The following is a 25,033-nucleotide window of genomic DNA, read 5'->3' on the forward strand; positions in this document are numbered from 1 at the left end:
TGTCAACACATGGATAGAAAACGGCTGAATTTCACCAAGCCCACGTGGCCCAATGGATAAGGCACCGGCCTCCTACACTAACACACTGGTGATAGCCGGGGATTGCGGGTTCGAGTCCCGTCGTGGGTAATGCATATGCATTCTTTTGGTCTTCTTCTTCGTTTTTAAGTTTTAAAACAATACAAATATTGAAAGTGTACAAGTACGTACGAGTTTGCAATTGAATATAAATGAGAAAATGTGTTGAGATTTTCAGGCGTCAAGTTTGACAAATCCTAACACTGACTATCAAGTAGTTTTCTTTCCACACTGTTTGAAAGCAAGTCTTTGAATGTCATTTAGAAGTGTAAATACATAAGAATGAAGATTTTGTGGATATCAACTTCTTTATGAGAGAACACAACGTTTCGGAGTTAATGCTTACTCCTTCATCAGGTGATTGAGAAAGGGATACAGAGGTGTATTTATATGTACAGGTAAAACAATAACAAAGTAACAAGTGGAATGAGTTAACGAAAGCTAGTATAAACAAGCACTGATAGGAAGCCGATAGTTAAGATAACAATGATGGAAGCCAACGGTAATGCATTACAGTTGATTGGATATGTTTACATAACATGATTGGGGATAAGGATGGAAGCCAATGGTGATACATTACGCATGATAGGATGATGTACATAACACACGATAGGGGGTGAGCATGTTTACATGAGGGTTGGTGATGTACAAACACAAGTATGTACTCGGGTAGATAGGCTATACATGAATTACATAGATAGAATGTACACAGGTAGATGAGACTAATTTATCAATAAGTCCCAGGCACTTGGTAGGTACACTCCTTGGTCGCGGTTGATGGCTGGTTTCTGTTTGAAAGCATTTGTCAACACATGGATAGAAAACGGCTGAATTTCACCAAGCCCACGTGGCCCAATGGATAAGGCACCGGCCTCCTACACTAAGACATTGGTGATAGCCGGGGATTGCGGGTTCGAGTCCCGTCGTGGGTAATGCATTCTTTTGGTCTTCTTCTTTGTTTTTAAGTTTTAAAACAATACAAATATTGAAAGTGTACAAGTACGTATGAGTTTGCAATTGAATATAAATGAGAAAATGTGTTGAGATTTTCAGGCGCTAGTTTCAACAAATCCTAACACTGACTATCAAGTAGTTTTCTTTCCACACTGTTTGAAAGCATTTGTCAACACATGGATAGAAAACGGCTGAATTTCACCAAGCCCACGTGGCCCAATGGATAAGGCACCGGCCTCCTACACTAAGACACTGGTGATAGCCGGGGATTGCGGGTTCGAGTCCCGTCGTGGGTAATGCATATGCATTCTTTTGGTCTTCTTCTTTGTTTTTAAGTTTTAAAACAATACAAATATTGAAAGTGTACAAGTACGTATGAATTTGCAATTGAATATAAATGAGAAAATGTGTTGAGATTTTCAGGCGCTAGTTTCAACAAATCCTAACACTGACTATCAAGTAGTTTTCTTTCCACACTGTTTGAAAGCATTTGTCAACACATGGATAGAAAACGGCTGAATTTCACCAAGCCCACGTGGCCCAATGGATAAGGCACCGGCCTCCTACACTAAGACACTGGTGATAGCCGGGGATTGCGGGTTCGAGTCCCGTCGTGGGTAATGCATTCTTTTGGTCTTCTTCTTTGTTTTTAAGTTTTAAAACAATATAAATATTGAAACTGTACAAACCTGTATGAATTTGCAATTGAGTATACCTGAGAAAATGTGTTGAGGTTTCCAGGTATCAGTTTTAACAAATCCTAACACTGACTATCAAGTTAGTTTTGTTTCCATACTGTTTAAAAAAGCATTTCTCAGCACATGGATAGAAAACGACCAAGCCCACGTGGCCCAATGAATAAGGCACCGGCCTCCTACGCTAAGACATTGGTGATAGCCGGGGATTGCGGGTTCGAGTCCCGTCGTGGGTAATGCATTCTTTTGGTCTTCCTCTTTGTTTTTAAGTTTTAAAACAATGCAAATATTGAAAGTGTACAAGTACGTACGAGTTTGCAATTGAATATAAATGAGAAAATGTGTTGAGATTTTCAGGCGTCAAGTTTGACAAATCCTAACACTGACTATCAAGTAGTTTTCTTTCCACACTGTTTGAAAGCATTTGTCAACACATGGATAGAAAACGGCTGAATTTCAACAAGCCCACGTGGCCCAATGGATAAGGCACCGGCCTCCTACACTAACACACTGGTGATAGCCGGGGATTGCGGGTTCGAGTCCCGTCGTGGGTAATGCATATGCATTCTTTTGGTCTTCTTCTTTGTTTTTAAGTTTTAAAACAATACAAATATTGAAAGTGTACAAGTACGTATGAATTTGCAATTGAATATAAATGAGAAAATGTGTAGAGGTTTTCAGGCGCTAGTTTCAACAAATCCTAACACTGACTATCAAGTAGTTTTCTTTCCACACTGTTTGAAAGCATTTGTCAACACATGGATAGAAAACGGCTGAATTTCACCAAGCCCACGTGGCCCAATGGATAAGGCACCGGCCTCCTACACTAAGACACTGGTGATAGCCGGGGATTGCGGGTTCGAGTCCCGTCGTGGGTAATGCATATGCATTCTTTTGGTCTTCTTCTTTGTTTTTAAGTTTTAAAACAATACAAATATTGAAAGTGTACAAGTACGTACGAGTTTGCAATTGAATATAAATGAGAAAATGTGTTGAGATTTTCAGGCGTCAAGTTTGACAAATCCTAACACTGACTATCAAGTAGTTTTCTTTCCACACTGTTTGAAAGCAAGTCTTTGAATGTCATTTAGAAGTGTAAATACATAAGAATGAAGATTTTATGGATATCAACTTCTTTATGAGAGAACACAACGTTTCGGAGTTAATGCTTACTCCTTCATCAGGTGATTGAGAAAGGGATACAGAGGTGTATTTATATGTACAGGTAAAACAATAACAAAGTAACAAGTGGAATGAGTTAACGAAAGCTAGTATAAACAAGCACTGATAGGAAGCCGATAGTTAAGATAACAATGATGGAAGCCAACGGTAATGCATTACAGTTGATTGGATATGTTTACATAACATGATTGGGGATAAGGATGGAAGCCAATGGTGATACATTACGCATGATAGGATGATGTACATAACACACGATAGGGGGTGAGCATGTTTACATGAGGGTTGGTGATGTACAAAGACAAGTATGTACTCGGGTAGATAGGCTATACATGAATTACATAGATAGAATGTACACAGGTAGATGAGACTAATTTATCAATAAGTCCCAGGCACTTGGTAGGTACACTCCTTGGTCGCGGTTGATGGCTGGTTTCTGTTTGAAAGCATTTGTCAACACATGGATAGAAAACGGCTGAATTTCACCAAGCCCACGTGGCCCAATGGATAAGGCACCGGCCTCCTACACTAAGACATTGGTGATAGCCGGGGATTGCGGGTTCGAGTCCCGTCGTGGGTAATGCATTCTTTTGGTCTTCTTCTTTGTTTTTAAGTTTTAAAACAATACAAATATTGAAAGTGTACAAGTACGTATGAGTTTGCAATTGAATATAAATGAGAAAATGTGTTGAGATTTTCAGGCGCTAGTTTCAACAAATCCTAACACTGACTATCAAGTAGTTTTCTTTCCACACTGTTTGAAAGCATTTGTCAACACATGGATAGAAAACGGCTGAATTTCACCAAGCCCACGTGGCCCAATGGATAAGGCACCGGCCTCCTACACTAAGACACTGGTGATAGCCGGGGATCGCGGGTTCGAGTCCCGTCGTGGGTAATGCATATGCATTCTTTTGGTCTTCTTCTTTGTTTTTAAGTTTTAAAACAATACAAATATTGAAAGTGTACAAGTACGTATGAATTTGCAATTGAATATAAATGAGAAAATGTGTTGAGATTTTCAGGCGCCAGTTTCAACAAATCCTAACACTGACTATCAAGTAGTTTTCTTTCCACACTGTTTGAAAGCATTTGTCAATACATGGATAGAAAACGGCTGAATTTCACCAAGCCCACGTGGCCCAATGGATAAGGCACCGGCCTCCTACACTAAGACATTGGTGATAGCCGGGGATTGCGGGTTCGAGTCCCGTCGTGGGTAATGCATATGCATTCTTTTGGTCTTCTTCTTTGTTTTTAAGTTTTAAAACAATACAAATATTGAAAGTGTACAAGTACGTATGAATTTGCAATTGAATATAAATGAGAAAATGTGTTGAGATTTTCAGGCGCTAGTTTCAACAAATCCTAACACTGACTATCAAGTAGTTTTCTTTCCACACTGTTTGAAAGCATTTGTCAACACATGGATAGAAAACGGCTGAATTTCACCAAGCCCACGTGGCCCAATGGATAAGGCACCGGCCTCCTACACTAAGACACTGGTGATAGCCGGGGATTGCGGGTTCGAGTCCCGTCGTGGGTAATGCATTCTTTTGGTCTTCTTCTTTGTTTTTAAGTTTTAAAACAATATAAATATTGAAACTGTACAAACCTGTATGAATTTGCAATTGAGTATACCTGAGAAAATGTGTTGAGGTTTCCAGGCATCAGTTTTAACAAATCCTAACACTGACTATCAAGTTAGTTTTGTTTCCATACTGTTTAAAAAAGCATTTCTCAGCACATGGATAGAAAACGACCAAGCCCACGTGGCCCAATGAATAAGGCACCGGCCTCCTACGCTAAGACATTGGTGATAGCCGGGGATTGCGGGTTCGAGTCCCGTCGTGGGTAATGCATATGCATTCTTTTGGTCTTCTTCTTTGTTTTTAAGTTTTAAAACAATACAAATATTGAAAGTGTACAAGTACGTATGAATTTGCAATTGAGTATACCTGAGAAAATGTGTTGAGGTTTTCAGGCGCCAGTTTCAACAAATCCTAACACTGACTATCAAGTAGTTTTCTTTCCACACTGTTTGAAAGCATTTGTCAACACATGGATAGAAAACGGCTGAATTTCACCAAGCCCACGTGGCCCAATGGATAAGGCACCGGCCTCCTACACTAAGACACTGGTGATAGCCGGGGATTGCGGGTTCGAGTCCCGTCGTGGGTAATGCATATGCATTCTTTTGGTCTTCTTCTTCGTTTTTAAGTTTTAAAACAATACAAATATTGAAAGTGTACAAGTACGTACGAGTTTGCAATTGAATATAAATGAGAAAATGTGTTGAGATTTTCAGGCGTCAAGTTTGACAAATCCTAACACTGACTATCAAGTAGTTTTCTTTCCACACTGTTTGAAAGCAAGTCTTTGAATGTCATTTAGAAGTGTAAATACATAAGAATGAAGATTTTATGGATATCAACTTCTTTATGAGAGAACACAACGTTTCGGAGTTAATGCTTACTCCTTCATCAGGTGATTGAGAAAGGGATACAGAGGTGTATTTATATGTACAGGTAAAACAATAACAAAGTAACAAGTGGAATGAGTTAACGAAAGCTAGTATAAACAAGCACTGATAGGAAGCCGATAGTTAAGATAACAATGATGGAAGCCAACGGTAATGCATTACAGTTGATTGGATATGTTTACATAACATGATTGGGGATAAGGATGGAAGCCAATGGTGATACATTACGCATGATAGGATGATGTACATAACACACGATAGGGGGTGAGCATGTTTACATGAGGGTTGGTGATGTACAAAGACAAGTATGTACTCGGGTAGATAGGCTATACATGAATTACATAGATAGAATGTACACAGGTAGATGAGACTAATTTATCAATAAGTCCCAGGCACTTGGTAGGTACACTCCTTGGTCGCGGTTGATGGCTGGTTTCTGTTTGAAAGCATTTGTCAACACATGGATAGAAAACGGCTGAATTTCACCAAGCCCACGTGGCCCAATGGATAAGGCACCGGCCTCCTACACTAAGACATTGGTGATAGCCGGGGATTGCGGGTTCGAGTCCCGTCGTGGGTAATGCATTCTTTTGGTCTTCTTCTTTGTTTTTAAGTTTTAAAACAATACAAATATTGAAAGTGTACAAGTACGTATGAGTTTGCAATTGAATATAAATGAGAAAATGTGTTGAGATTTTCAGGCGCTAGTTTCAACAAATCCTAACACTGACTATCAAGTAGTTTTCTTTCCACACTGTTTGAAAGCATTTGTCAACACATGGATAGAAAACGGCTGAATTTCACCAAGCCCACGTGGCCCAATGGATAAGGCACCGGCCTCCTACACTAAGACACTGGTGATAGCCGGGGATCGCGGGTTCGAGTCCCGTCGTGGGTAATGCATATGCATTCTTTTGGTCTTCTTCTTTGTTTTTAAGTTTTAAAACAATACAAATATTGAAAGTGTACAAGTACGTATGAATTTGCAATTGAATATAAATGAGAAAATGTGTTGAGATTTTCAGGCGCCAGTTTCAACAAATCCTAACACTGACTATCAAGTAGTTTTCTTTCCACACTGTTTGAAAGCATTTGTCAATACATGGATAGAAAACGGCTGAATTTCACCAAGCCCACGTGGCCCAATGGATAAGGCACCGGCCTCCTACACTAAGACATTGGTGATAGCCGGGGATTGCGGGTTCGAGTCCCGTCGTGGGTAATGCATATGCATTCTTTTGGTCTTCTTCTTTGTTTTTAAGTTTTAAAACAATACAAATATTGAAAGTGTACAAGTACGTATGAATTTGCAATTGAATATAAATGAGAAAATGTGTTGAGATTTTCAGGCGCTAGTTTCAACAAATCCTAACACTGACTATCAAGTAGTTTTCTTTCCACACTGTTTGAAAGCATTTGTCAACACATGGATAGAAAACGGCTGAATTTCACCAAGCCCACGTGGCCCAATGGATAAGGCACCGGCCTCCTACACTAAGACACTGGTGATAGCCGGGGATTGCGGGTTCGAGTCCCGTCGTGGGTAATGCATTCTTTTGGTCTTCTTCTTTGTTTTTAAGTTTTAAAACAATATAAATATTGAAACTGTACAAACCTGTATGAATTTGCAATTGAGTATACCTGAGAAAATGTGTTGAGGTTTCCAGGCATCAGTTTTAACAAATCCTAACACTGACTATCAAGTTAGTTTTGTTTCCATACTGTTTAAAAAAGCATTTCTCAGCACATGGATAGAAAACGACCAAGCCCACGTGGCCCAATGAATAAGGCACCGGCCTCCTACGCTAAGACATTGGTGATAGCCGGGGATTGCGGGTTCGAGTCCCGTCGTGGGTAATGCATATGCATTCTTTTGGTCTTCTTCTTTGTTTTTAAGTTTTAAAACAATACAAATATTGAAAGTGTACAAGTACGTATGAATTTGCAATTGAGTATACCTGAGAAAATGTGTTGAGGTTTTCAGGCGCCAGTTTCAACAAATCCTAACACTGACTATCAAGTAGTTTTCTTTCCACACTGTTTGAAAGCATTTGTCAACACATGGATAGAAAACGGCTGAATTTCACCAAGCCCACGTGGCCCAATGGATAAGGCACCGGCCTCCTACACTAACACACTGGTGATAGCCGGGGATTGCGGGTTCGAGTCCCGTCGTGGGTAATGCATATGCATTCTTTTGGTCTTCTTCTTCGTTTTTAAGTTTTAAAACAATACAAATATTGAAAGTGTACAAGTACGTACGAGTTTGCAATTGAATATAAATGAGAAAATGTGTTGAGATTTTCAGGCGTCAAGTTTGACAAATCCTAACACTGACTATCAAGTAGTTTTCTTTCCACACTGTTTGAAAGCAAGTCTTTGAATGTCATTTAGAAGTGTAAATACATAAGAATGAAGATTTTATGGATATCAACTTCTTTATGAGAGAACACAACGTTTCGGAGTTAATGCTTACTCCTTCATCAGGTGATTGAGAAAGGGATACAGAGGTGTATTTATATGTACAGGTAAAACAATAACAAAGTAACAAGTGGAATGAGTTAACGAAAGCTAGTATAAACAAGCACTGATAGGAAGCCGATAGTTAAGATAACAATGATGGAAGCCAACGGTAATGCATTACAGTTGATTGGATATGTTTACATAACATGATTGGGGATAAGGATGGAAGCCAATGGTGATACATTACGCATGATAGGATGATGTACATAACACACGATAGGGGGTGAGCATGTTTACATGAGGGTTGGTGATGTACAAAGACAAGTATGTACTCGGGTAGATAGGCTATACATGAATTACATAGATAGAATGTACACAGGTAGATGAGACTAATTTATCAATAAGTCCCAGGCACTTGGTAGGTACACTCCTTGGTCGCGGTTGATGGCTGGTTTCTGTTTGAAAGCATTTGTCAACACATGGATAGAAAACGGCTGAATTTCACCAAGCCCACGTGGCCCAATGGATAAGGCACCGGCCTCCTACACTAAGACACTGGTGATAGCCGGGGATTGCGGGTTCGAGTCCCGTCGTGCACGTGGGTAATGCATATGCATTCTTTTGGTCTTCTTCTTTGTTTTTAAGTTTTAAAACAATACAAATATTGAAAGTGTACAAGTACGTATGAATTTGCAATTGAATATAAATGAGAAAATGTGTTGAGATTTTCAGGCGCCAGTTTCAACAAATCCTAACACTGACTATCAAGTAGTTTTCTTTCCACACTGTTTGAAAGCATTTGTCAATACATGGATAGAAAACGGCTGAATTTCACCAAGCCCACGTGGCCCAATGGATAAGGCACCGGCCTCCTACACTAAGACATTGGTGATAGCCGGGGATTGCGGGTTCGAGTCCCGTCGTGGGTAATGCATATGCATTCTTTTGGTCTTCTTCTTTGTTTTTAAGTTTTAAAACAATACAAATATTGAAAGTGTACAAGTACGTATGAATTTGCAATTGAATATAAATGAGAAAATGTGTTGAGATTTTCAGGCGCTAGTTTCAACAAATCCTAACACTGACTATCAAGTAGTTTTCTTTCCACACTGTTTGAAAGCATTTGTCAACACATGGATAGAAAACGGCTGAATTTCACCAAGCCCACGTGGCCCAATGGATAAGGCACCGGCCTCCTACACTAAGACACTGGTGATAGCCGGGGATTGCGGGTTCGAGTCCCGTCGTGGGTAATGCATTCTTTTGGTCTTCTTCTTTGTTTTTAAGTTTTAAAACAATATAAATATTGAAACTGTACAAACCTGTATGAATTTGCAATTGAGTATACCTGAGAAAATGTGTTGAGGTTTCCAGGCATCAGTTTTAACAAATCCTAACACTGACTATCAAGTTAGTTTTGTTTCCATACTGTTTAAAAAAGCATTTCTCAGCACATGGATAGAAAACGACCAAGCCCACGTGGCCCAATGAATAAGGCACCGGCCTCCTACGCTAAGACATTGGTGATAGCCGGGGATTGCGGGTTCGAGTCCCGTCGTGGGTAATGCATATGCATTCTTTTGGTCTTCTTCTTTGTTTTTAAGTTTTAAAACAATACAAATATTGAAAGTGTACAAGTACGTATGAATTTGCAATTGAGTATACCTGAGAAAATGTGTTGAGGTTTTCAGGCGCCAGTTTCAACAAATCCTAACACTGACTATCAAGTAGTTTTCTTTCCACACTGTTTGAAAGCATTTGTCAACACATGGATAGAAAACGGCTGAATTTCACCAAGCCCACGTGGCCCAATGGATAAGGCACCGGCCTCCTACACTAACACACTGGTGATAGCCGGGGATTGCGGGTTCGAGTCCCGTCGTGGGTAATGCATATGCATTCTTTTGGTCTTCTTCTTCGTTTTTAAGTTTTAAAACAATACAAATATTGAAAGTGTACAAGTACGTACGAGTTTGCAATTGAATATAAATGAGAAAATGTGTTGAGATTTTCAGGCGTCAAGTTTGACAAATCCTAACACTGACTATCAAGTAGTTTTCTTTCCACACTGTTTGAAAGCAAGTCTTTGAATGTCATTTAGAAGTGTAAATACATAAGAATGAAGATTTTATGGATATCAACTTCTTTATGAGAGAACACAACGTTTCGGAGTTAATGCTTACTCCTTCATCAGGTGATTGAGAAAGGGATACAGAGGTGTATTTATATGTACAGGTAAAACAATAACAAAGTAACAAGTGGAATGAGTTAACGAAAGCTAGTATAAACAAGCACTGATAGGAAGCCGATAGTTAAGATAACAATGATGGAAGCCAACGGTAATGCATTACAGTTGATTGGATATGTTTACATAACATGATTGGGGATAAGGATGGAAGCCAATGGTGATACATTACGCATGATAGGATGATGTACATAACACACGATAGGGGGTGAGCATGTTTACATGAGGGTTGGTGATGTACAAAGACAAGTATGTACTCGGGTAGATAGGCTATACATGAATTACATAGATAGAATGTACACAGGTAGATGAGACTAATTTATCAATAAGTCCCAGGCACTTGGTAGGTACACTCCTTGGTCGCGGTTGATGGCTGGTTTCTGTTTGAAAGCATTTGTCAACACATGGATAGAAAACGGCTGAATTTCACCAAGCCCACGTGGCCCAATGGATAAGGCACCGGCCTCCTACACTAAGACACTGGTGATAGCCGGGGATTGCGGGTTCGAGTCCCGTCGTGCACGTGGGTAATGCATATGCATTCTTTTGGTCTTCTTCTTTGTTTTTAAGTTTTAAAACAATACAAATATTGAAAGTGTACAAGTACGTATGAATTTGCAATTGAATATAAATGAGAAAATGTGTTGAGATTTTCAGGCGCTAGTTTCAACAAATCCTAACACTGACTATCAAGTAGTTTTCTTTCCACACTGTTTGAAAGCATTTGTCAACACATGGATAGAAAACGGCTGAATTTCACCAAGCCCACGTGGCCCAATGGATAAGGCACCGGCCTCCTACACTAAGACACTGGTGATAGCCGGGGATTGCGGGTTCGAGTCCCGTCGTGGGTAATGCATTCTTTTGGTCTTCTTCTTTGTTTTTAAGTTTTAAAACAATATAAATATTGAAACTGTACAAACCTGTATGAATTTGCAATTGAGTATACCTGAGAAAATATGTTGAGGTTTCCAGGCATCAGTTTTAACAAATCCTAACACTGACTATCAAGTTAGTTTTGTTTCCATACTGTTTAAAAAAGCATTTCTCAGCACATGGATAGAAAACGACCAAGCCCACGTGGCCCAATGAATAAGGCACCGGCCTCCTACGCTAAGACATTGGTGATAGCCGGGGATTGCGGGTTCGAGTCCCGTCGTGGGTAATGCATATGCATTCTTTTGGTCTTCTTCTTTGTTTTTAAGTTTTAAAACAATACAAATATTGAAAGTGTACAAGTACGTATGAATTTGCAATTGAGTATACCTGAGAAAATGTGTTGAGGTTTTCAGGCGCCAGTTTCAACAAATCCTAACACTGACTATCAAGTAGTTTTCTTTCCACACTGTTTGAAAGCATTTGTCAACACATGGATAGAAAACGGCTGAATTTCACCAAGCCCACGTGGCCCAATGGATAAGGCACCGGCCTCCTACACTAACACACTGGTGATAGCCGGGGATTGCGGGTTCGAGTCCCGTCGTGGGTAATGCATATGCATTCTTTTGGTCTTCTTCTTCGTTTTTAAGTTTTAAAACAATACAAATATTGAAAGTGTACAAGTACGTACGAGTTTGCAATTGAATATAAATGAGAAAATGTGTTGAGATTTTCAGGCGTCAAGTTTGACAAATCCTAACACTGACTATCAAGTAGTTTTCTTTCCACACTGTTTGAAAGCAAGTCTTTGAATGTCATTTAGAAGTGTAAATACATAAGAATGAAGATTTTATGGATATCAACTTCTTTATGAGAGAACACAACGTTTCGGAGTTAATGCTTACTCCTTCATCAGGTGATTGAGAAAGGGATACAGAGGTGTATTTATATGTACAGGTAAAACAATAACAAAGTAACAAGTGGAATGAGTTAACGAAAGCTAGTATAAACAAGCACTGATAGGAAGCCGATAGTTAAGATAACAATGATGGAAGCCAACGGTAATGCATTACAGTTGATTGGATATGTTTACATAACATGATTGGGGATAAGGATGGAAGCCAATGGTGATACATTACGCATGATAGGATGATGTACATAACACACGATAGGGGGTGAGCATGTTTACATGAGGGTTGGTGATGTACAAACACAAGTATGTACTCGGGTAGATAGGCTATACATGAATTACATAGATAGAATGTACACAGGTAGATGAGACTAATTTATCAATAAGTCCCAGGCACTTGGTAGGTACACTCCTTGGTCGCGGTTGATGGCTGGTTTCTGTTTGAAAGCATTTGTCAACACATGGATAGAAAACGGCTGAATTTCACCAAGCCCACGTGGCCCAATGGATAAGGCACCGGCCTCCTACACTAAGACACTGGTGATAGCCGGGGATTGCGGGTTCGAGTCCCGTCGTGCACGTGGGTAATGCATATGCATTCTTTTGGTCTTCTTCTTTGTTTTTAAGTTTTAAAACAATACAAATATTGAAAGTGTACAAGTACGTATGAATTTGCAATTGAATATAAATGAGAAAATGTGTTGAGATTTTCAGGCGCCAGTTTCAACAAATCCTAACACTGACTATCAAGTAGTTTTCTTTCCACACTGTTTGAAAGCATTTGTCAACACATGGATAGAAAACGGCTGAATTTCACCAAGCCCACGTGGCCCAATGGATAAGGCACCGGCCTCCTACACTAAGACACTGGTGATAGCCGGGGATTGCGGGTTCGAGTCCCGTCGTGGGTAATGCATTCTTTTGGTCTTCTTCTTTGTTTTTAAGTTTTAAAACAATATAAATATTGAAACTGTACAAACCTGTATGAATTTGCAATTGAGTATACCTGAGAAAATGTGTTGAGGTTTCCAGGCATCAGTTTTAACAAATCCTAACACTGACTATCAAGTTAGTTTTGTTTCCATACTGTTTAAAAAAGCATTTCTCAGCACATGCATAGAAAACGACCAAGCCCACGTGGCCCAATGAATAAGGCACCGGCCTCCTACGCTAAGACATTGGTGATAGCCGGGGATTGCGGGTTCGAGTCCCGTCGTGGGTAATGCATATGCATTCTTTTGGTCTTCTTCTTTGTTTTTAAGTTTTAAAACAATACAAATATTGAAAGTGTACAAGTACGTATGAATTTGCAATTGAATATAAATGAGAAAATGTGTTGAGATTTTCAGGCGCCAGTTTCAACAAATCCTAACACTGACTATCAAGTAGTTTTCTTTCCACACTGTTTGAAAGCATTTGTCAATACATGGATAGAAAACGGCTGAATTTCACCAAGCCCACGTGGCCCAATGGATAAGGCACCGGCCTCCTACAAAAAGACATTGGTTCGAGTCCCGTCGTGGGTAATGCATTCTTTTGGTCTTCTTCTATGTTTTTAAGTTTTAAAACAATACAAATATTGAAAGTGTACAGGTACGTATGAGTTTGCAATTGAATATAAATGAGAAAATGTGTTGAGATTTTCAGGCGCTAGTTTCAACAAATCCTAACACTGACTATCAAGTAGTTTTCTTTCCACACTGTTTGAAAGCATTTGTCAACACATGGATAGAAAACGGCTGAATTTCACCAAGCCCACGTGGCCCAATGGATAAGGCACCGGCCTCCTACACTAAGACATTGGTGATAGCCGGGGATTGCGGGTTCGAGTCCCGTCGTGGGTAATGCTTTCTTTTGGTCTTCTTCTATGTTTTTAAGTTTTAAAACAATACAAATATTGAAAGTGTACAAGGACGTATGAGTTTGCAATTGAATATAAATGAGAAAATGTGTTGAGATTTTCAGGCGAAATTTTTAACAAGTCCTAACACTGACTATCAAGTAGTTTTCTTTCCACACTGTTTGAAAGCATTTGTCAACACATGGATAGAAAACGGCTGAATTTCACCAAGCCCACGTGGCCCAATGGATAAGGCACCGGCCTCCTACAGTAAGACATTGGTGATAGCCGGGGATTGCGGGTTCGAGTCCCGTCGTGGGTAATGCATTCTTTTGGTCTTCTTCTTTGTTTTTAAGTTTTAAAACAATACAAATATTAAAAGTGTACAACTACGTACGAGTTTGCAATTGAATATAAATGAGAAAATGTGTTGAGATTTTCAGGCGTCAATTTTAACAAATCCTAACACTGACTATCAAGTAGTTTTCTTTCCACACTGTTTGAAAGCATTTGTCAACACATGGATAGAAAACGGCTGAATTTCACCAAGCCCACGTGGCCCGATAGATAGGGTACCGGCCTATTACATTAAGACATTGGTGATAGCCGGGGATTGCGGGTTCGAGTCCCGTCGTGGGTAATGCATTCTTTTGGTCTTCTTCTATGTTTTTAAGTTTTAAAACAATACAAATATTAAAAGTGTACAACTACGTATGAGTTTGCAATTGAATATAAATGAGAAAATGTGTTGAGATTTTCAGGCGTCAATTTTAACAAGTCCTAACACTGACTATCAAGTAGGTTTCTTTCCACACTGTTTGAAAGCATTTGTCAACAGATAAATAGAAAACGGCTTAAATTCACCAAGCCCACGTGGCCCAATGGATAAGGCACCGGCCTCCTGCACTAAGACATTGGTCATAGCCGGGGATTGCGGGTTCCAGTCCCGTCGTGGGTAATGCTTTCTTTTGGTCTTCTTCTATGTTTTTAAGTTTTAAAACAATACAAATATTAAAAGTGTACAACTACGTATGAGTTTGCAATTGAATATAAATGAGAAAATGTGTTGAGGTTTTCAGGCGTCAATTTTAACAAATCCTAACACTGACTATGAAGTAGTTTTCTTTCCACACTGTTTGAAAGCATTTGTCAACACATGGATAGAAAACGGCAGAATTTCATCAAGCCCACGTGGCCCAATGGATAAGGCACCGGCCTCCTACAGTAAGACATTGGTGATAGCCGGGGATTGCGGGTTCGAGTCCCGTCGTGGGTAATGCATTCTTTTGGTCTTCTTCTATGTTTTTAAGTTTTAAAACAATACAAATATTAAAAGTGTACAACGAAGTATGAGTTTGCAATTGAATATAAATGAGAAAATGTGTTGAGATTTTCAGGCGTCAATTTTAACAAGTCCTAACACTGACTATCAAGTAGTTTTCTTTCCACACTGTTTGAAAGCATTTGTCAACAGATAAATAGAAAACGGCTGAAATTCACCAAGCCCACGTGGCCCAATGGATAAGGCACCGGCCTCCTACAGTAAGACATTGGTGATAGCCGGGGATTGCGGGTTCGAGTCCCGTCGTGGGTAATGCTTTCTTTTGGTCTTCTTCTATGTTTTTAAGTTTTAAAACAATACAAATATTAAAAGTGTACAAGGACGTATGAGTTTGCAATTGAATATAAATGAGAAAATGTGTTGAGGTTTTCCGGCGTCAATTTTAACAAGTCCTAACACTGACTATCAAGTAGTTTTCTTTCCACACAGTTTGAAAGCATTTGTCAACACATGGATAGAAAACGGCAGAATTTCATCAAGCCCACGTGGCCCAATGGATAAGGCACCGGCCTCCTACACTAAGACATTGGTGATAGCCGGGGATTGCGGGTTCGAGTCCCGTCGTGGGTAATGCATTCTTTTGGTCTTCTTCTATGTTTTTAAGTTTTAAAACAATACAAATATTAAAAGTGTACAAGGACGTATGAGTTTGCAATTGAATGCAAATGAGAAAATGTGTTGAGATTTTCAGGCGTCAATTTTAACAAGTCCTAACACTGACTATCAAGTACTTTTCTTTCCACACTGTTTGAAAGCATTTGTCAACAGATAAATAGAAAACGGCTGAAATTCACCAAGCCCACGTGGCCCAATGGATAAGGCACCGGCCTCCTACAGTAAGACATTGGTGATAGCCGGGGATTGCGGGTTCGAGTCCCGTCGTGGGTAATGCTTTCTTTTGGTCTTCTTCTATGTTTTTAAGTTTTAAAACAATACAAATATTAAAAGTGTACAAGGACGTATGAGTTTGCAATTGAATATAAATGAGAAAATGTGTTGAGGTTTTCAGGCGTCAATTTTAACAAGTCCTAACACTGACTATCAAGTAGTTTTCTTTCCACACAGTTTGAAAGCATTTGTCAACACATGGATAGAAAACGGCTGAATTTCATCAAGCCCACGTGGCCCAATGGATAAGGCACCGGCCTCCTACACTAAGACATTGGTGATAGCCGGGGATTGCGGGTTCGAGTCCCGTCGTGGGTAATGCATTCTTTTGGTCTTCTTCTTTGTTTTTAAGTTTTAAAACAATACAAATATTAAAAGTGTACAAGGACGTATGAGTTTGCAATTGAATACAAATGAGAAAATGTGTTGAGATTTTCAGGCGTCAATTTTAACAAGTCCTAACACTGACTATCAAGTAGTTTTCTTTCCACACAGTTTGAAAGCATTTCTCAACACATTGATAGAAAACGGCTGAATTTCACCAAGCCCACGTGGCCCAATGGATAAGGCACCGGCCTCCTACAGTAAGACATTGGTGATAGCCGGGGATTGCGGGTTCGAGTCCCGTCGTGGGTAATGCATTCTTTTGGTCTTCTTCTATGTTTTTAAGTTTTAAAACAATACAAATATTGAAAGTGTACAGGTACGTACGAGTTTGCAATTGAATATAAATGAGAAAATGTGTTGAGATTTTCAGGCGACAATTTTAACAAGTCCTAACACTGACTATCAAGTAGTTTTCTTTCCACACTGTTTGAAAGCATTTGTCAACAGATAAATAGAAAACGGCTTAAATTCACCAAGCCCACGTGGCCCAATGGAAAAGGCACCGGCCTCCTACACTAAGACATTGGTGATAGCCGGGGATTGCGGGTTCGAGTCCCGTCGTGGGTAATGCTTTCTTTTGGTCTTCTTCTATGTTTTTAAGTTTTAAAACAATACAAATATTAAAAGTGTACAAGGACGTATGAGTTTGCAATTGAATATAAATGAGAAAATGTGTTGAGGTTTTCAGTCGTCAATTTTAACAAATCCTAACACTGACTATCAAGTAGTTTTTTTTCCACACTGTTTGAAAGCATTTGTCAACACATGGATAGAAAACAGCTGAATTTCGACAACACCACGTGGCCCAATGGATAAGGCACCGGCCTCCTACAGTAAGACATTGGTGATAGCCGGGGATTGCGGGTTCGAGTCCCGTCGTGGGTAATGCATTCTTTTGGTCTTCTTCTATGTTTTTAAGTTTTAAAACAATACAAATATTAAAAGTGTACAAGGACGCATGAGTTTGCAATTGAATATAAATGAGAAAATGTGTTGAGATTTTCAGGCGACAATTTCAACAAGTCCTAACACTGACTATCAAGTAGTTTTCTTTCCACACTGTTTGAAAGCATTTGTCAACAGATAAATAGAAAAAAACGGCTGAAATTCACCAAGCCCACGTGGCCCAATGGATAAGGCACCGGCCTCCTACAAAAAGACATTGGTGATAGCCGGGAATTGCGGGTTCGAGTCCCGTCGTGGGTAATGCATTCTTTTGGTCTTCTTCTATGTTTTTAAGTTTTAAAACAATACAAATATTGAAAGTGTACAGGTACGTACGAGTTTGCAATTGAATATAAATGAGAAAATGTGTTGAGATTTTCAGGCGAAATTTTTAACAAGTCCTAACACTGACTATCAAGTAGTTTTCTTTCCACACTGTTTGGAAGCATTTGTCAACACATGGATAGAAAACGGCTGAATTTCACCAAGCCCACGTGGCCCAATGGATAAGGCACCGGCCTCCTACAGTAAGACATTGGTGATAGCCGGGGATTGCGGGTTCGAGTCCCGTCGTGGGTAATGCATTCTTTTGGTCTTCTTCTTTGTTTTTAAGTTTTAAAACAATACAAATATTAAAAGTGTACAACTACGTACGAGTTTGCAATTGAATATAAATGAGAAAATGTGTTGAGATTTTCAGGCGTCAATTTTAACAAATCCTAACACTGACTATCAAGTAGTTTTCTTTCCACACTGTTTGAAAGCATTTCTCAACACATGGATAGAAAACGGCTGAATTTCACCAAGCTCACGTGGCCCGATGGATAAGGTACCGGCCTATTACATTAAGACATTGGTGATAGCCGGGGATTGCGGGTTCGAGTCCCGTCGTGGGTAATGCATTCTTTTGGTCTTCTTCTATGTTTTTAAGTTTTAAAACAATACAAATATTAAAAATGTACAACTACGTATGAGTTTGCAATTGAATATAAATGAGAAAATGTGTTGAGATTTTCAGGCGTCAATTTTAACAAGTCCTAACACTGACTATCAAGTAGGTTTCTTTCCACACTGTTTGAAAGCATTTGTCAACAGATAAATAGAAAACGGCTGAAATTCACCAAGCCCACGTGGCCCAATGGATAAGGCACCGGCCTCCTGCACTAAGACATTGGTCATAGCCGGGGATTGCGGGTTCCAGTCCCGTCGTGGGTAATGCTTTCTTTTGGTCTTCTTCTATGTTTTTAAGTTTTAAAACAATACAAATATTAAAAGTGTACAACTACGTATGAGTTTGCAATTGAATATAAATAAGAAAATGTGTTGAGGTTTTCAGGCGTCAATTTTAACAAATCCTAACACTGACTATCAAGTAGTTTTCTTTCCACACTGTTTGAAAGCATTTGTCAACACATGGATAGAAAACTTCAGAATTTCATCAAGCCCACGTGGCCCAATGGATAAGGCACCGGCCTCCTACAGTAAGACATTGGTGATAGCCGGGGATTGCGGGTTCGAGTCCCGTCGTGGGTAATGCATTCTTTTGGTCTTCTTCTATGTTTTTAAGTTTTAAAACAATACAAATATTAAAAGTGTACAACGACGTATGAGTTTGCAATTGAATATAAATGAGAAAATGTGTTGAGATTTTCAGGCGTCAATTTTAACAAGTCCTAACACTGACTATCAAGTAGTTTTCTTTCCACACTGTTTGAAAGCATTTGTCAACAGATAAATAGAAAACGACTGAAATTCACCAAGCCCACGTGGCCCAATGGATAAGGCACCGGCCTCCTACAGTAAGACATTGGTGATAGCCGGGGATTGCGGGTTCGAGTCCCGTCGTGGGTAATGCTTTCTTTTGGTCTTCTTCTATGTTTTTAAGTTTTAAAACAATACAAATATTAAAAGTGTACAAGGACGTATGAGTTTGCAATTGAATATAAATGAGAAAATGTGTTGAGGTTTTCAGGCGTCAATTTTAACAAGTCCTAACACTGACTATCAAGTAGTTTTCTTTCCACACAGTTTGAAAGCATTTGTCAACACATGGATAGAAAACGGCAGAATTTCATCAAGCCCACGTGGCCCAATGGATAAGGCACCGGCCTCCTACACTAAGACATTGGTGATAGCCGGGGATTGCGGGTTCGAGTCCCGTCGTGGGTAATGCATTCTTTTGGTCTTCTTCTATGTTTTTAAGTTTTAAAACAATACAAATATTAAAAGTGTACAAGGACGTATGAGTTTGCAATTGAATACAAATGAGAAAATGTGTTGAGATTTTCAGGCGTCAATTTTAACAAGTCCTAACACTGACTATCAAGTAGTTTTCTTTCCACACTGTTTGAAAGCATTTGTCAACACATGGATAGAAAACGGCAGAGTTTCATCAAGCCCACGTGGCCCAATGGATAAGGCACCGGCCTCCTACACTAAGACATTGGTGATAGCCGGGGATTGCGGGTTCGAGTCCCGTCGTGGGTAATGCATTCTTTTGGTCTTCTTCTATGTTTTTAAGTTTTAAAACAATACAAATATTGAAAGTGTACAAGGACGTATGAGTTTGCAATTGAATATAAATGAGAAAATGTGTTGAGGTTTTCAGGCGTCAATTTTAACAAATCCTAACACTGACTATCAAGTAGTTTTCTTTCCACACTGTTTGAAAGCATTTGTCAACACATGGATAGAAAACGGCAGAAATTCATCAAGCCCACGTGGCCCAATGGATAAGGCACCGGCCTCCTACAGTAAGTCATTGGTGATAGCCGGGGATTGCGGGTTCGAGTCCCGTCGTGGGTAATGCATTCTTTTGGTCTTCTTCTTTGTTTTGAAGTTTTAAAACAATACAAATATTAAAAGTGTACAACTACGTATGAGTTTGCAATTGAATATAAATGAGAAAATGTGTTGAGATTTTCAGGCGTCAATTTTAACAAGTCCTAACACTGACTATCAAGTAGGTTTCTTTCCACACTGTTTGAAAGCATTTGTCAACAGATAAATAGAAAACGGCTTAAATTCACCAAGCCCACGTGGCCCGATGGATAAGGCACCGGCCTCCTGCACTAAGACATTGGTGATAGCCGGGGATTGCGGGTTCCAGTCCCGTCGTGGGTAATGCTTTCTTTTGGTCTTCTTCTATGTTTTTAAGTTTTAAAACAATACAAATATTAAAAGTGTACAACTACGTATGAGTTTGCAATTGAATATAAATAAGAAAATGTGTTGAGGTTTTCAGGCGTCAATTTTAACAAATCCTAACACTGACTATGAAGTAGTTTTCTTTCCACACTGTTTGAAAGCATTTGTCAACACATGGATAGAAAACGGCAGAATTTCATCAAGCCCACGTGGCCCAATGGATAAGGCACCGGCCTCCTACAGTAAGACATTGGTTATAGCCGGGGATTGCGGGTTCGAGTCCCGTCGTGGGTAATGCATTCTTTTGGTCTTCTTCTATGTTTTTAAGTTTTAAAACAATACAAATATTGAAAGTGTACAACGACGTATGAGTTTGCAATTGAATATAAATGAGAAAATGTGTTGAGGTTTTCAGGCGTCAATTTTAACAAGTCCTAACACTGACTATCAAGTAGTTTTCTTTCCACACTGTTTGAAAGCATTTGTCAACAGATAAATAGAAAACGGCTGAAATTCACCAAGCCCACGTGGCCCAATGGATAAGGCACCGGCCTCCTACAGTAAGACATTGGTGATAGCCGGGGATTGCGGGTTCCAGTCCCGTCGTGGGTAATGCTTTCTTTTGGTCTTCTTCTATGTTTTTAAGTTTTAAAACAATACAAATATTAAAAGTGTACAAGGACGTATGAGTTTGCAATTGAATATAAATGAGAAAATGTGTTGAGGTTTTCAGGCGTCAATTTTAACAAGTCCTAACACTGACTATCAAGTAGTTTTCTTTCCACACAGTTTGAAAGCATTTGTCAACACATGGATAGAAAACGGCAGAATTTCATCAAGACCACGTGGCCCAATGGATAAGGCACCGGCCTCCTACAGTAAGACATTGGTGATAGCCGGGGATTGCGGGTTCGAGTCCCGTCGTGGGTAATGCTTTCTTTTGGTCTTCTTCTATGTTTTTAAGTTTTAAAACAATACAAATATTAAAAGTGTACAAGGACGTATGAGTTTGCAATTGAATACAAATGAGAAAATGTGTTGAGATTTTCAGGCGTCAATTTTAACAAGTCCTAACACTGACTATCAAGTAGTTTTCTTTCCACACTGTTTGAAAGCATTTGTCAACAGATAAATATTAAAAAACGGCTCAATTTCACCAAGCCCACGTGGCCCAATGGATAAGGCACCGGCCTCCTACACTAAGACATTGGTGATAGCCGGGGATTGCGGGTTCGAGTCCCGTCGTGGGTAATGCATTCTTTTGGTCTTCTTCTATGTTTTTAAGTTTTAAAACAATACAAATATTAAAAGTGTACAACGACGTATGAGTTTGCAATTGAATATAAATGAGAAAATGTGTTGAGATTTTCAGGCGTCAATTTTAACAAGTCCTAACACTGACTATCAAGTAGTTTTCTTTCCACACTGTTTGAAAGCATTTGTCAACACATGGATAGAAAACGGCAGAATTTCATCAAGCCCACGTGGCCCAATGGATAAGGCACCGGCCTCCTACACTAAGACATTGGTGATAGCCGGGGATTGCGGGTTCGAGTCCCGTCGTGGGTAATGCATTCTTTTGGTCTTCTTCTTTGTTTTGAAGTTTTAAAACAATACAAATATTAAAAGTGTACAACTACGTACGAGTTTGCAATTGAATATAAATGAGAAAATGTGTTGAGATTTTCAGGCGTCAATTTTAACAAATCCTAACACTGACTGTCAAGTAGTTTTCTTTCCACACTGTTTGAAAGCATTTCTCAACACATGGATAGAAAACGGCTGAATTTCACCAAGCCCACGTGGCCCGATGGATAAGGCACCGGCCTATTACACTAAGACATTGGTGATAGCCGGGGATTGCGGGTTCGAGTCCCGTCGTGGGTAATGCATTCTTTTGGTCTTCTTCTATATTTTTAAGTTTTAAAACAATACAAATATTGAAAGTGGACAAGGACGTATGAGTTTGCAATTGAATATAAATGAGAAAATGTGTTGAGGTTTTCAGGCGTCAATTTTAACAAATCCTAACACTGACTATCAAGTAGTTTTCTTTCCACACTGTTTGAAAGCATTTGTCAACACATGGATAGAAAACGGCAGAATTTCATCAAGCCCACGTGGCCCAATGGATAAGGCACCGGCCTCCTACACTAAGACATTGGTGATAGCCGGGCATTGCGGGTTCGAGTCCCGTCGTGGGTAATGCATTCTTTTGGTCTTCTTCTATATTTTTAAGTTTTAAAACAATACAAGTATTGAAAGTGTACAAGGACGTATGAGTTTGCAATTGAATATAAATGAGAAAATGTGTTGAGGTTTTCAGGCGTCAATTTTAACAAATCCTAACACTGACTATCAAGTAGTTTTCTTTCCACACTGTTTGAAAGCATTTGTCAACACATGGATAGAAAACGGCAGAATTTCATCAAGCCCACGTGGCCCAATGGATAAGGCACCGGCCTCCTACACTAAGACATTGGTGATAGCCGGGGATTGCGGGTTCGAGTCCCGTCGTGGGTAATGCATTCTTTTGGTCTTCTTCTATGTTTTTAAGTTTTAAAACAATACAAATATTGAAAGTGTACAGGTACGTACGAGTTTGCAATTGAATATAAATGAGAAAGTGTGTTGAGATTTTCAGGCGACAATTTTAACAAGTCCTAACACTGACTATCAAGTAGTTTTCTTTCCACACTGTTTGAAAGCATTTGTCAACACATGGATAGAAAACGGCAGAATTTCACCAAGCCCACGTGGCCCGATGGATAAGGCACCGGCCTCCTACACTAAGACATTGGTGATAGCCGGGGATTGCGGGTTCGAGTCCCGTCGTGGGTAATGCATTCTTTTGGTCTTCTTCTATATTTTTAAGTTTTAAAACAATACAAATATTGAAAGTGTACAAGGACGTATGAGTTTGCAATTGAATATAAATGAGAAAATGTGTTGAGGTTTTCAGGCGTCAATTTTAACAAATCCTAACACTGACTATCAAGTAGTTTTCTTTCCACACTGTTTGAAAGCATTTGTCAACACATGGATAGAAAACGGCTGAAATTCACCAAGCCCACGTGGCCCAATGCTTAAGGCACCGGCCTCCTACACTAAGACATTGGTGATAGCCGGGGATTGCGGGTTCGAGTCCCGTCGTGGGTAATGCATTCTTTTGGTCTTCTTCTATGTTTTTAAGTTTTAAAACAATACATATATTGAAAGTGTACAGGTACGTACGAGTTTGCAATTGAATATAAATGAGAAAATGTGTTGGGATTTTCAGGCGCTAGTTTCAACAAATCCTAACACTGACTATCAAGTAGTTTTCTTTCCACACAGTTTGAAAGCATTTCTCAACACATATATAGAAAACGGCAGAATTTCATCAAGCGCACGTGGCCCAATGCTTAAGGCACCGGCCTCCTACACTAAGACATTGGTGATAGCCGGGGATTGCGGGTTCGAGTCCCGTCGTGGGTAATGCATTCTTTTGGTCTTCTTCTATATTTTTAAGTTTTAAAACAATACAAATATTGAAAGTGGACAAGGACGTATGAGTTTGCAATTGAATATAAATGAGAAAATGTGTTGAGGTTTTCAGGCGTCAATTTTAACAAATCCTAACACTGACTATCAAGTAGTTTTCTTTCCACACTGTTTGAAAGCATTTGTCAACACATGGATAGAAAACGGCAGAATTTCATCAAGCCCACGTGGCCCAATGGATAAGGCACCGGCCTCCTACACTAAGACATTGGTGATAGCCGGGGTTGGGGTTTCGAGTCCCGTCGTGGGTAATGCATTCTTTTGGTCTTCTTCTATGTTTTTAAGTTTTAAAACAATACAAATATTGAAAGTGTACAGGTACGTACGAGTTTGCAATTGAATATAAATGAGAAAATGTGTGGGATTTTCAGGCGACAATTTTAACAAGTCCTAACACTGACTATCAAGTAGTTTTCTTTCCACACAGTTTGAAAGCATTTCTCAACACATGGATAGAAAACGGCTGAATTTCACCAAGCCCACGTGGCCCAATGGATAAGGCACCGGCCTCCTACACTAAGACATTGGTGATAGCCGGGGATTGCGGGTTCGAGTCCCGTCGTGGGTAATGCATTTTTTTGGGCTTCTTCTATATTTTTAAGTTTTAAAACAATACAAATATTGAAAGTGGACAAGGACGTATGAGTTTGCAATTGAATATAAATGAGAAAATGTGTTGAGGTTTTCAGGCGTCAATTTTAACAAATCCTAACACTGACTATCAAGTAGTTTTCTTTCCACACAGTTTGAAAGCATTTCTCAACACATGGATAGAAAACGGCAGAATTTCATCAAGCCCACGTGGCCCAATGGATAAGGCACCGGCCTCCTACACTAAGACATTGGTGATAGCCGGGGATTGCGGGTTCGAGTCCCGTCGTGGGTAATGCATTCTTTTGGTCTTCTTCTATGTTTTTAAGTTTTAAAACAATACAAATATTATAAGTGTACAAGGACGTATGAGTTTGCAATTGAATATAAATGAGAAAATGTGTTGAGATTTTCAGGCGCTAGTTTCAACAAATCCTAACACTGACTATCAAGTAGTTTTCTTTC

The 25,033-nt window shown here is 39.4% G+C and overlaps 46 non-coding genes across 46 annotated transcripts; all 46 read left to right on the forward strand.

Moving 5' to 3' along the window:
* Nucleotides 1-38: 38 nt before the first annotated feature.
* Trnar-ccu (transfer RNA arginine (anticodon CCU)) lies at nt 39-129 on the forward strand. The gene is given in 2 exon segments: nt 39-75; nt 94-129. It is a non-coding gene; the product is annotated as a tRNA-Arg (tRNA).
* A 790-nt stretch (nt 130-919) lies between these two features.
* Trnar-ccu (transfer RNA arginine (anticodon CCU)) lies at nt 920-1,010 on the forward strand. Its single transcript is given in 2 exon segments — nt 920-956; nt 975-1,010. It is a non-coding gene; the product is annotated as a tRNA-Arg (tRNA).
* Nucleotides 1,011-1,237: 227 nt separating this feature from the next.
* Trnar-ccu (transfer RNA arginine (anticodon CCU)) lies at nt 1,238-1,328 on the forward strand. Its single transcript is given in 2 exon segments — nt 1,238-1,274; nt 1,293-1,328. It is a non-coding gene; the product is annotated as a tRNA-Arg (tRNA).
* A 233-nt stretch (nt 1,329-1,561) lies between these two features.
* Trnar-ccu (transfer RNA arginine (anticodon CCU)) lies at nt 1,562-1,652 on the forward strand. Its single transcript is given in 2 exon segments — nt 1,562-1,598; nt 1,617-1,652. It is a non-coding gene; the product is annotated as a tRNA-Arg (tRNA).
* Nucleotides 1,653-2,190: 538 nt separating this feature from the next.
* Trnar-ccu (transfer RNA arginine (anticodon CCU)) lies at nt 2,191-2,281 on the forward strand. The gene is given in 2 exon segments: nt 2,191-2,227; nt 2,246-2,281. It is a non-coding gene; the product is annotated as a tRNA-Arg (tRNA).
* Nucleotides 2,282-2,514: 233 nt separating this feature from the next.
* Nucleotides 2,515-2,605, forward strand: Trnar-ccu (transfer RNA arginine (anticodon CCU)). The gene is given in 2 exon segments: nt 2,515-2,551; nt 2,570-2,605. It is a non-coding gene; the product is annotated as a tRNA-Arg (tRNA).
* Nucleotides 2,606-3,395: 790 nt separating this feature from the next.
* Nucleotides 3,396-3,486, forward strand: Trnar-ccu (transfer RNA arginine (anticodon CCU)). The gene is given in 2 exon segments: nt 3,396-3,432; nt 3,451-3,486. It is a non-coding gene; the product is annotated as a tRNA-Arg (tRNA).
* A 227-nt stretch (nt 3,487-3,713) lies between these two features.
* Nucleotides 3,714-3,804, forward strand: Trnar-ccu (transfer RNA arginine (anticodon CCU)). Its single transcript is given in 2 exon segments — nt 3,714-3,750; nt 3,769-3,804. It is a non-coding gene; the product is annotated as a tRNA-Arg (tRNA).
* A 233-nt stretch (nt 3,805-4,037) lies between these two features.
* Nucleotides 4,038-4,128, forward strand: Trnar-ccu (transfer RNA arginine (anticodon CCU)). Its single transcript is given in 2 exon segments — nt 4,038-4,074; nt 4,093-4,128. It is a non-coding gene; the product is annotated as a tRNA-Arg (tRNA).
* A 233-nt stretch (nt 4,129-4,361) lies between these two features.
* Trnar-ccu (transfer RNA arginine (anticodon CCU)) lies at nt 4,362-4,452 on the forward strand. Its single transcript is given in 2 exon segments — nt 4,362-4,398; nt 4,417-4,452. It is a non-coding gene; the product is annotated as a tRNA-Arg (tRNA).
* Nucleotides 4,453-4,996: 544 nt separating this feature from the next.
* Nucleotides 4,997-5,087, forward strand: Trnar-ccu (transfer RNA arginine (anticodon CCU)). Its single transcript is given in 2 exon segments — nt 4,997-5,033; nt 5,052-5,087. It is a non-coding gene; the product is annotated as a tRNA-Arg (tRNA).
* Nucleotides 5,088-5,877: 790 nt separating this feature from the next.
* Trnar-ccu (transfer RNA arginine (anticodon CCU)) lies at nt 5,878-5,968 on the forward strand. The gene is given in 2 exon segments: nt 5,878-5,914; nt 5,933-5,968. It is a non-coding gene; the product is annotated as a tRNA-Arg (tRNA).
* A 227-nt stretch (nt 5,969-6,195) lies between these two features.
* Nucleotides 6,196-6,286, forward strand: Trnar-ccu (transfer RNA arginine (anticodon CCU)). The gene is given in 2 exon segments: nt 6,196-6,232; nt 6,251-6,286. It is a non-coding gene; the product is annotated as a tRNA-Arg (tRNA).
* Nucleotides 6,287-6,519: 233 nt separating this feature from the next.
* Trnar-ccu (transfer RNA arginine (anticodon CCU)) lies at nt 6,520-6,610 on the forward strand. Its single transcript is given in 2 exon segments — nt 6,520-6,556; nt 6,575-6,610. It is a non-coding gene; the product is annotated as a tRNA-Arg (tRNA).
* Nucleotides 6,611-6,843: 233 nt separating this feature from the next.
* Trnar-ccu (transfer RNA arginine (anticodon CCU)) lies at nt 6,844-6,934 on the forward strand. The gene is given in 2 exon segments: nt 6,844-6,880; nt 6,899-6,934. It is a non-coding gene; the product is annotated as a tRNA-Arg (tRNA).
* A 544-nt stretch (nt 6,935-7,478) lies between these two features.
* Nucleotides 7,479-7,569, forward strand: Trnar-ccu (transfer RNA arginine (anticodon CCU)). Its single transcript is given in 2 exon segments — nt 7,479-7,515; nt 7,534-7,569. It is a non-coding gene; the product is annotated as a tRNA-Arg (tRNA).
* Nucleotides 7,570-8,689: 1,120 nt separating this feature from the next.
* Trnar-ccu (transfer RNA arginine (anticodon CCU)) lies at nt 8,690-8,780 on the forward strand. Its single transcript is given in 2 exon segments — nt 8,690-8,726; nt 8,745-8,780. It is a non-coding gene; the product is annotated as a tRNA-Arg (tRNA).
* A 233-nt stretch (nt 8,781-9,013) lies between these two features.
* Trnar-ccu (transfer RNA arginine (anticodon CCU)) lies at nt 9,014-9,104 on the forward strand. Its single transcript is given in 2 exon segments — nt 9,014-9,050; nt 9,069-9,104. It is a non-coding gene; the product is annotated as a tRNA-Arg (tRNA).
* A 544-nt stretch (nt 9,105-9,648) lies between these two features.
* On the forward strand, nt 9,649-9,739 carry Trnar-ccu (transfer RNA arginine (anticodon CCU)). Its single transcript is given in 2 exon segments — nt 9,649-9,685; nt 9,704-9,739. It is a non-coding gene; the product is annotated as a tRNA-Arg (tRNA).
* Nucleotides 9,740-10,859: 1,120 nt separating this feature from the next.
* Nucleotides 10,860-10,950, forward strand: Trnar-ccu (transfer RNA arginine (anticodon CCU)). Its single transcript is given in 2 exon segments — nt 10,860-10,896; nt 10,915-10,950. It is a non-coding gene; the product is annotated as a tRNA-Arg (tRNA).
* Nucleotides 10,951-11,494: 544 nt separating this feature from the next.
* Trnar-ccu (transfer RNA arginine (anticodon CCU)) lies at nt 11,495-11,585 on the forward strand. The gene is given in 2 exon segments: nt 11,495-11,531; nt 11,550-11,585. It is a non-coding gene; the product is annotated as a tRNA-Arg (tRNA).
* Nucleotides 11,586-12,705: 1,120 nt separating this feature from the next.
* Trnar-ccu (transfer RNA arginine (anticodon CCU)) lies at nt 12,706-12,796 on the forward strand. Its single transcript is given in 2 exon segments — nt 12,706-12,742; nt 12,761-12,796. It is a non-coding gene; the product is annotated as a tRNA-Arg (tRNA).
* An 842-nt stretch (nt 12,797-13,638) lies between these two features.
* On the forward strand, nt 13,639-13,729 carry Trnar-ccu (transfer RNA arginine (anticodon CCU)). The gene is given in 2 exon segments: nt 13,639-13,675; nt 13,694-13,729. It is a non-coding gene; the product is annotated as a tRNA-Arg (tRNA).
* A 227-nt stretch (nt 13,730-13,956) lies between these two features.
* Trnar-ccu (transfer RNA arginine (anticodon CCU)) lies at nt 13,957-14,047 on the forward strand. Its single transcript is given in 2 exon segments — nt 13,957-13,993; nt 14,012-14,047. It is a non-coding gene; the product is annotated as a tRNA-Arg (tRNA).
* An 863-nt stretch (nt 14,048-14,910) lies between these two features.
* Trnar-ccu (transfer RNA arginine (anticodon CCU)) lies at nt 14,911-15,001 on the forward strand. The gene is given in 2 exon segments: nt 14,911-14,947; nt 14,966-15,001. It is a non-coding gene; the product is annotated as a tRNA-Arg (tRNA).
* Nucleotides 15,002-15,228: 227 nt separating this feature from the next.
* Trnar-ccu (transfer RNA arginine (anticodon CCU)) lies at nt 15,229-15,319 on the forward strand. The gene is given in 2 exon segments: nt 15,229-15,265; nt 15,284-15,319. It is a non-coding gene; the product is annotated as a tRNA-Arg (tRNA).
* Nucleotides 15,320-15,546: 227 nt separating this feature from the next.
* On the forward strand, nt 15,547-15,637 carry Trnar-ccu (transfer RNA arginine (anticodon CCU)). The gene is given in 2 exon segments: nt 15,547-15,583; nt 15,602-15,637. It is a non-coding gene; the product is annotated as a tRNA-Arg (tRNA).
* A 227-nt stretch (nt 15,638-15,864) lies between these two features.
* Trnar-ccu (transfer RNA arginine (anticodon CCU)) lies at nt 15,865-15,955 on the forward strand. The gene is given in 2 exon segments: nt 15,865-15,901; nt 15,920-15,955. It is a non-coding gene; the product is annotated as a tRNA-Arg (tRNA).
* A 227-nt stretch (nt 15,956-16,182) lies between these two features.
* Nucleotides 16,183-16,273, forward strand: Trnar-ccu (transfer RNA arginine (anticodon CCU)). Its single transcript is given in 2 exon segments — nt 16,183-16,219; nt 16,238-16,273. It is a non-coding gene; the product is annotated as a tRNA-Arg (tRNA).
* Nucleotides 16,274-16,500: 227 nt separating this feature from the next.
* On the forward strand, nt 16,501-16,591 carry Trnar-ccu (transfer RNA arginine (anticodon CCU)). Its single transcript is given in 2 exon segments — nt 16,501-16,537; nt 16,556-16,591. It is a non-coding gene; the product is annotated as a tRNA-Arg (tRNA).
* A 227-nt stretch (nt 16,592-16,818) lies between these two features.
* Nucleotides 16,819-16,909, forward strand: Trnar-ccu (transfer RNA arginine (anticodon CCU)). Its single transcript is given in 2 exon segments — nt 16,819-16,855; nt 16,874-16,909. It is a non-coding gene; the product is annotated as a tRNA-Arg (tRNA).
* A 548-nt stretch (nt 16,910-17,457) lies between these two features.
* On the forward strand, nt 17,458-17,548 carry Trnar-ccu (transfer RNA arginine (anticodon CCU)). The gene is given in 2 exon segments: nt 17,458-17,494; nt 17,513-17,548. It is a non-coding gene; the product is annotated as a tRNA-Arg (tRNA).
* A 227-nt stretch (nt 17,549-17,775) lies between these two features.
* On the forward strand, nt 17,776-17,866 carry Trnar-ccu (transfer RNA arginine (anticodon CCU)). Its single transcript is given in 2 exon segments — nt 17,776-17,812; nt 17,831-17,866. It is a non-coding gene; the product is annotated as a tRNA-Arg (tRNA).
* An 863-nt stretch (nt 17,867-18,729) lies between these two features.
* Nucleotides 18,730-18,820, forward strand: Trnar-ccu (transfer RNA arginine (anticodon CCU)). The gene is given in 2 exon segments: nt 18,730-18,766; nt 18,785-18,820. It is a non-coding gene; the product is annotated as a tRNA-Arg (tRNA).
* A 227-nt stretch (nt 18,821-19,047) lies between these two features.
* Nucleotides 19,048-19,138, forward strand: Trnar-ccu (transfer RNA arginine (anticodon CCU)). The gene is given in 2 exon segments: nt 19,048-19,084; nt 19,103-19,138. It is a non-coding gene; the product is annotated as a tRNA-Arg (tRNA).
* Nucleotides 19,139-19,365: 227 nt separating this feature from the next.
* Trnar-ccu (transfer RNA arginine (anticodon CCU)) lies at nt 19,366-19,456 on the forward strand. Its single transcript is given in 2 exon segments — nt 19,366-19,402; nt 19,421-19,456. It is a non-coding gene; the product is annotated as a tRNA-Arg (tRNA).
* A 227-nt stretch (nt 19,457-19,683) lies between these two features.
* Trnar-ccu (transfer RNA arginine (anticodon CCU)) lies at nt 19,684-19,774 on the forward strand. The gene is given in 2 exon segments: nt 19,684-19,720; nt 19,739-19,774. It is a non-coding gene; the product is annotated as a tRNA-Arg (tRNA).
* Nucleotides 19,775-20,001: 227 nt separating this feature from the next.
* Nucleotides 20,002-20,092, forward strand: Trnar-ccu (transfer RNA arginine (anticodon CCU)). Its single transcript is given in 2 exon segments — nt 20,002-20,038; nt 20,057-20,092. It is a non-coding gene; the product is annotated as a tRNA-Arg (tRNA).
* Nucleotides 20,093-20,637: 545 nt separating this feature from the next.
* On the forward strand, nt 20,638-20,728 carry Trnar-ccu (transfer RNA arginine (anticodon CCU)). Its single transcript is given in 2 exon segments — nt 20,638-20,674; nt 20,693-20,728. It is a non-coding gene; the product is annotated as a tRNA-Arg (tRNA).
* An 866-nt stretch (nt 20,729-21,594) lies between these two features.
* On the forward strand, nt 21,595-21,685 carry Trnar-ccu (transfer RNA arginine (anticodon CCU)). Its single transcript is given in 2 exon segments — nt 21,595-21,631; nt 21,650-21,685. It is a non-coding gene; the product is annotated as a tRNA-Arg (tRNA).
* Nucleotides 21,686-21,912: 227 nt separating this feature from the next.
* On the forward strand, nt 21,913-22,003 carry Trnar-ccu (transfer RNA arginine (anticodon CCU)). The gene is given in 2 exon segments: nt 21,913-21,949; nt 21,968-22,003. It is a non-coding gene; the product is annotated as a tRNA-Arg (tRNA).
* A 545-nt stretch (nt 22,004-22,548) lies between these two features.
* Trnar-ccu (transfer RNA arginine (anticodon CCU)) lies at nt 22,549-22,639 on the forward strand. Its single transcript is given in 2 exon segments — nt 22,549-22,585; nt 22,604-22,639. It is a non-coding gene; the product is annotated as a tRNA-Arg (tRNA).
* A 227-nt stretch (nt 22,640-22,866) lies between these two features.
* Trnar-ccu (transfer RNA arginine (anticodon CCU)) lies at nt 22,867-22,957 on the forward strand. The gene is given in 2 exon segments: nt 22,867-22,903; nt 22,922-22,957. It is a non-coding gene; the product is annotated as a tRNA-Arg (tRNA).
* Nucleotides 22,958-23,502: 545 nt separating this feature from the next.
* Trnar-ccu (transfer RNA arginine (anticodon CCU)) lies at nt 23,503-23,593 on the forward strand. The gene is given in 2 exon segments: nt 23,503-23,539; nt 23,558-23,593. It is a non-coding gene; the product is annotated as a tRNA-Arg (tRNA).
* Nucleotides 23,594-24,454: 861 nt separating this feature from the next.
* Trnar-ccu (transfer RNA arginine (anticodon CCU)) lies at nt 24,455-24,545 on the forward strand. The gene is given in 2 exon segments: nt 24,455-24,491; nt 24,510-24,545. It is a non-coding gene; the product is annotated as a tRNA-Arg (tRNA).
* Nucleotides 24,546-24,772: 227 nt separating this feature from the next.
* On the forward strand, nt 24,773-24,863 carry Trnar-ccu (transfer RNA arginine (anticodon CCU)). Its single transcript is given in 2 exon segments — nt 24,773-24,809; nt 24,828-24,863. It is a non-coding gene; the product is annotated as a tRNA-Arg (tRNA).
* Nucleotides 24,864-25,033: the final 170 nt, after the last annotated feature.

Source organism: Haliotis asinina, chromosome 3, assembly GCF_037392515.1.
Source record: "Haliotis asinina isolate JCU_RB_2024 chromosome 3, JCU_Hal_asi_v2, whole genome shotgun sequence".
Taxonomy (NCBI): Eukaryota; Metazoa; Mollusca; class Gastropoda; order Lepetellida; family Haliotidae; genus Haliotis; species Haliotis asinina.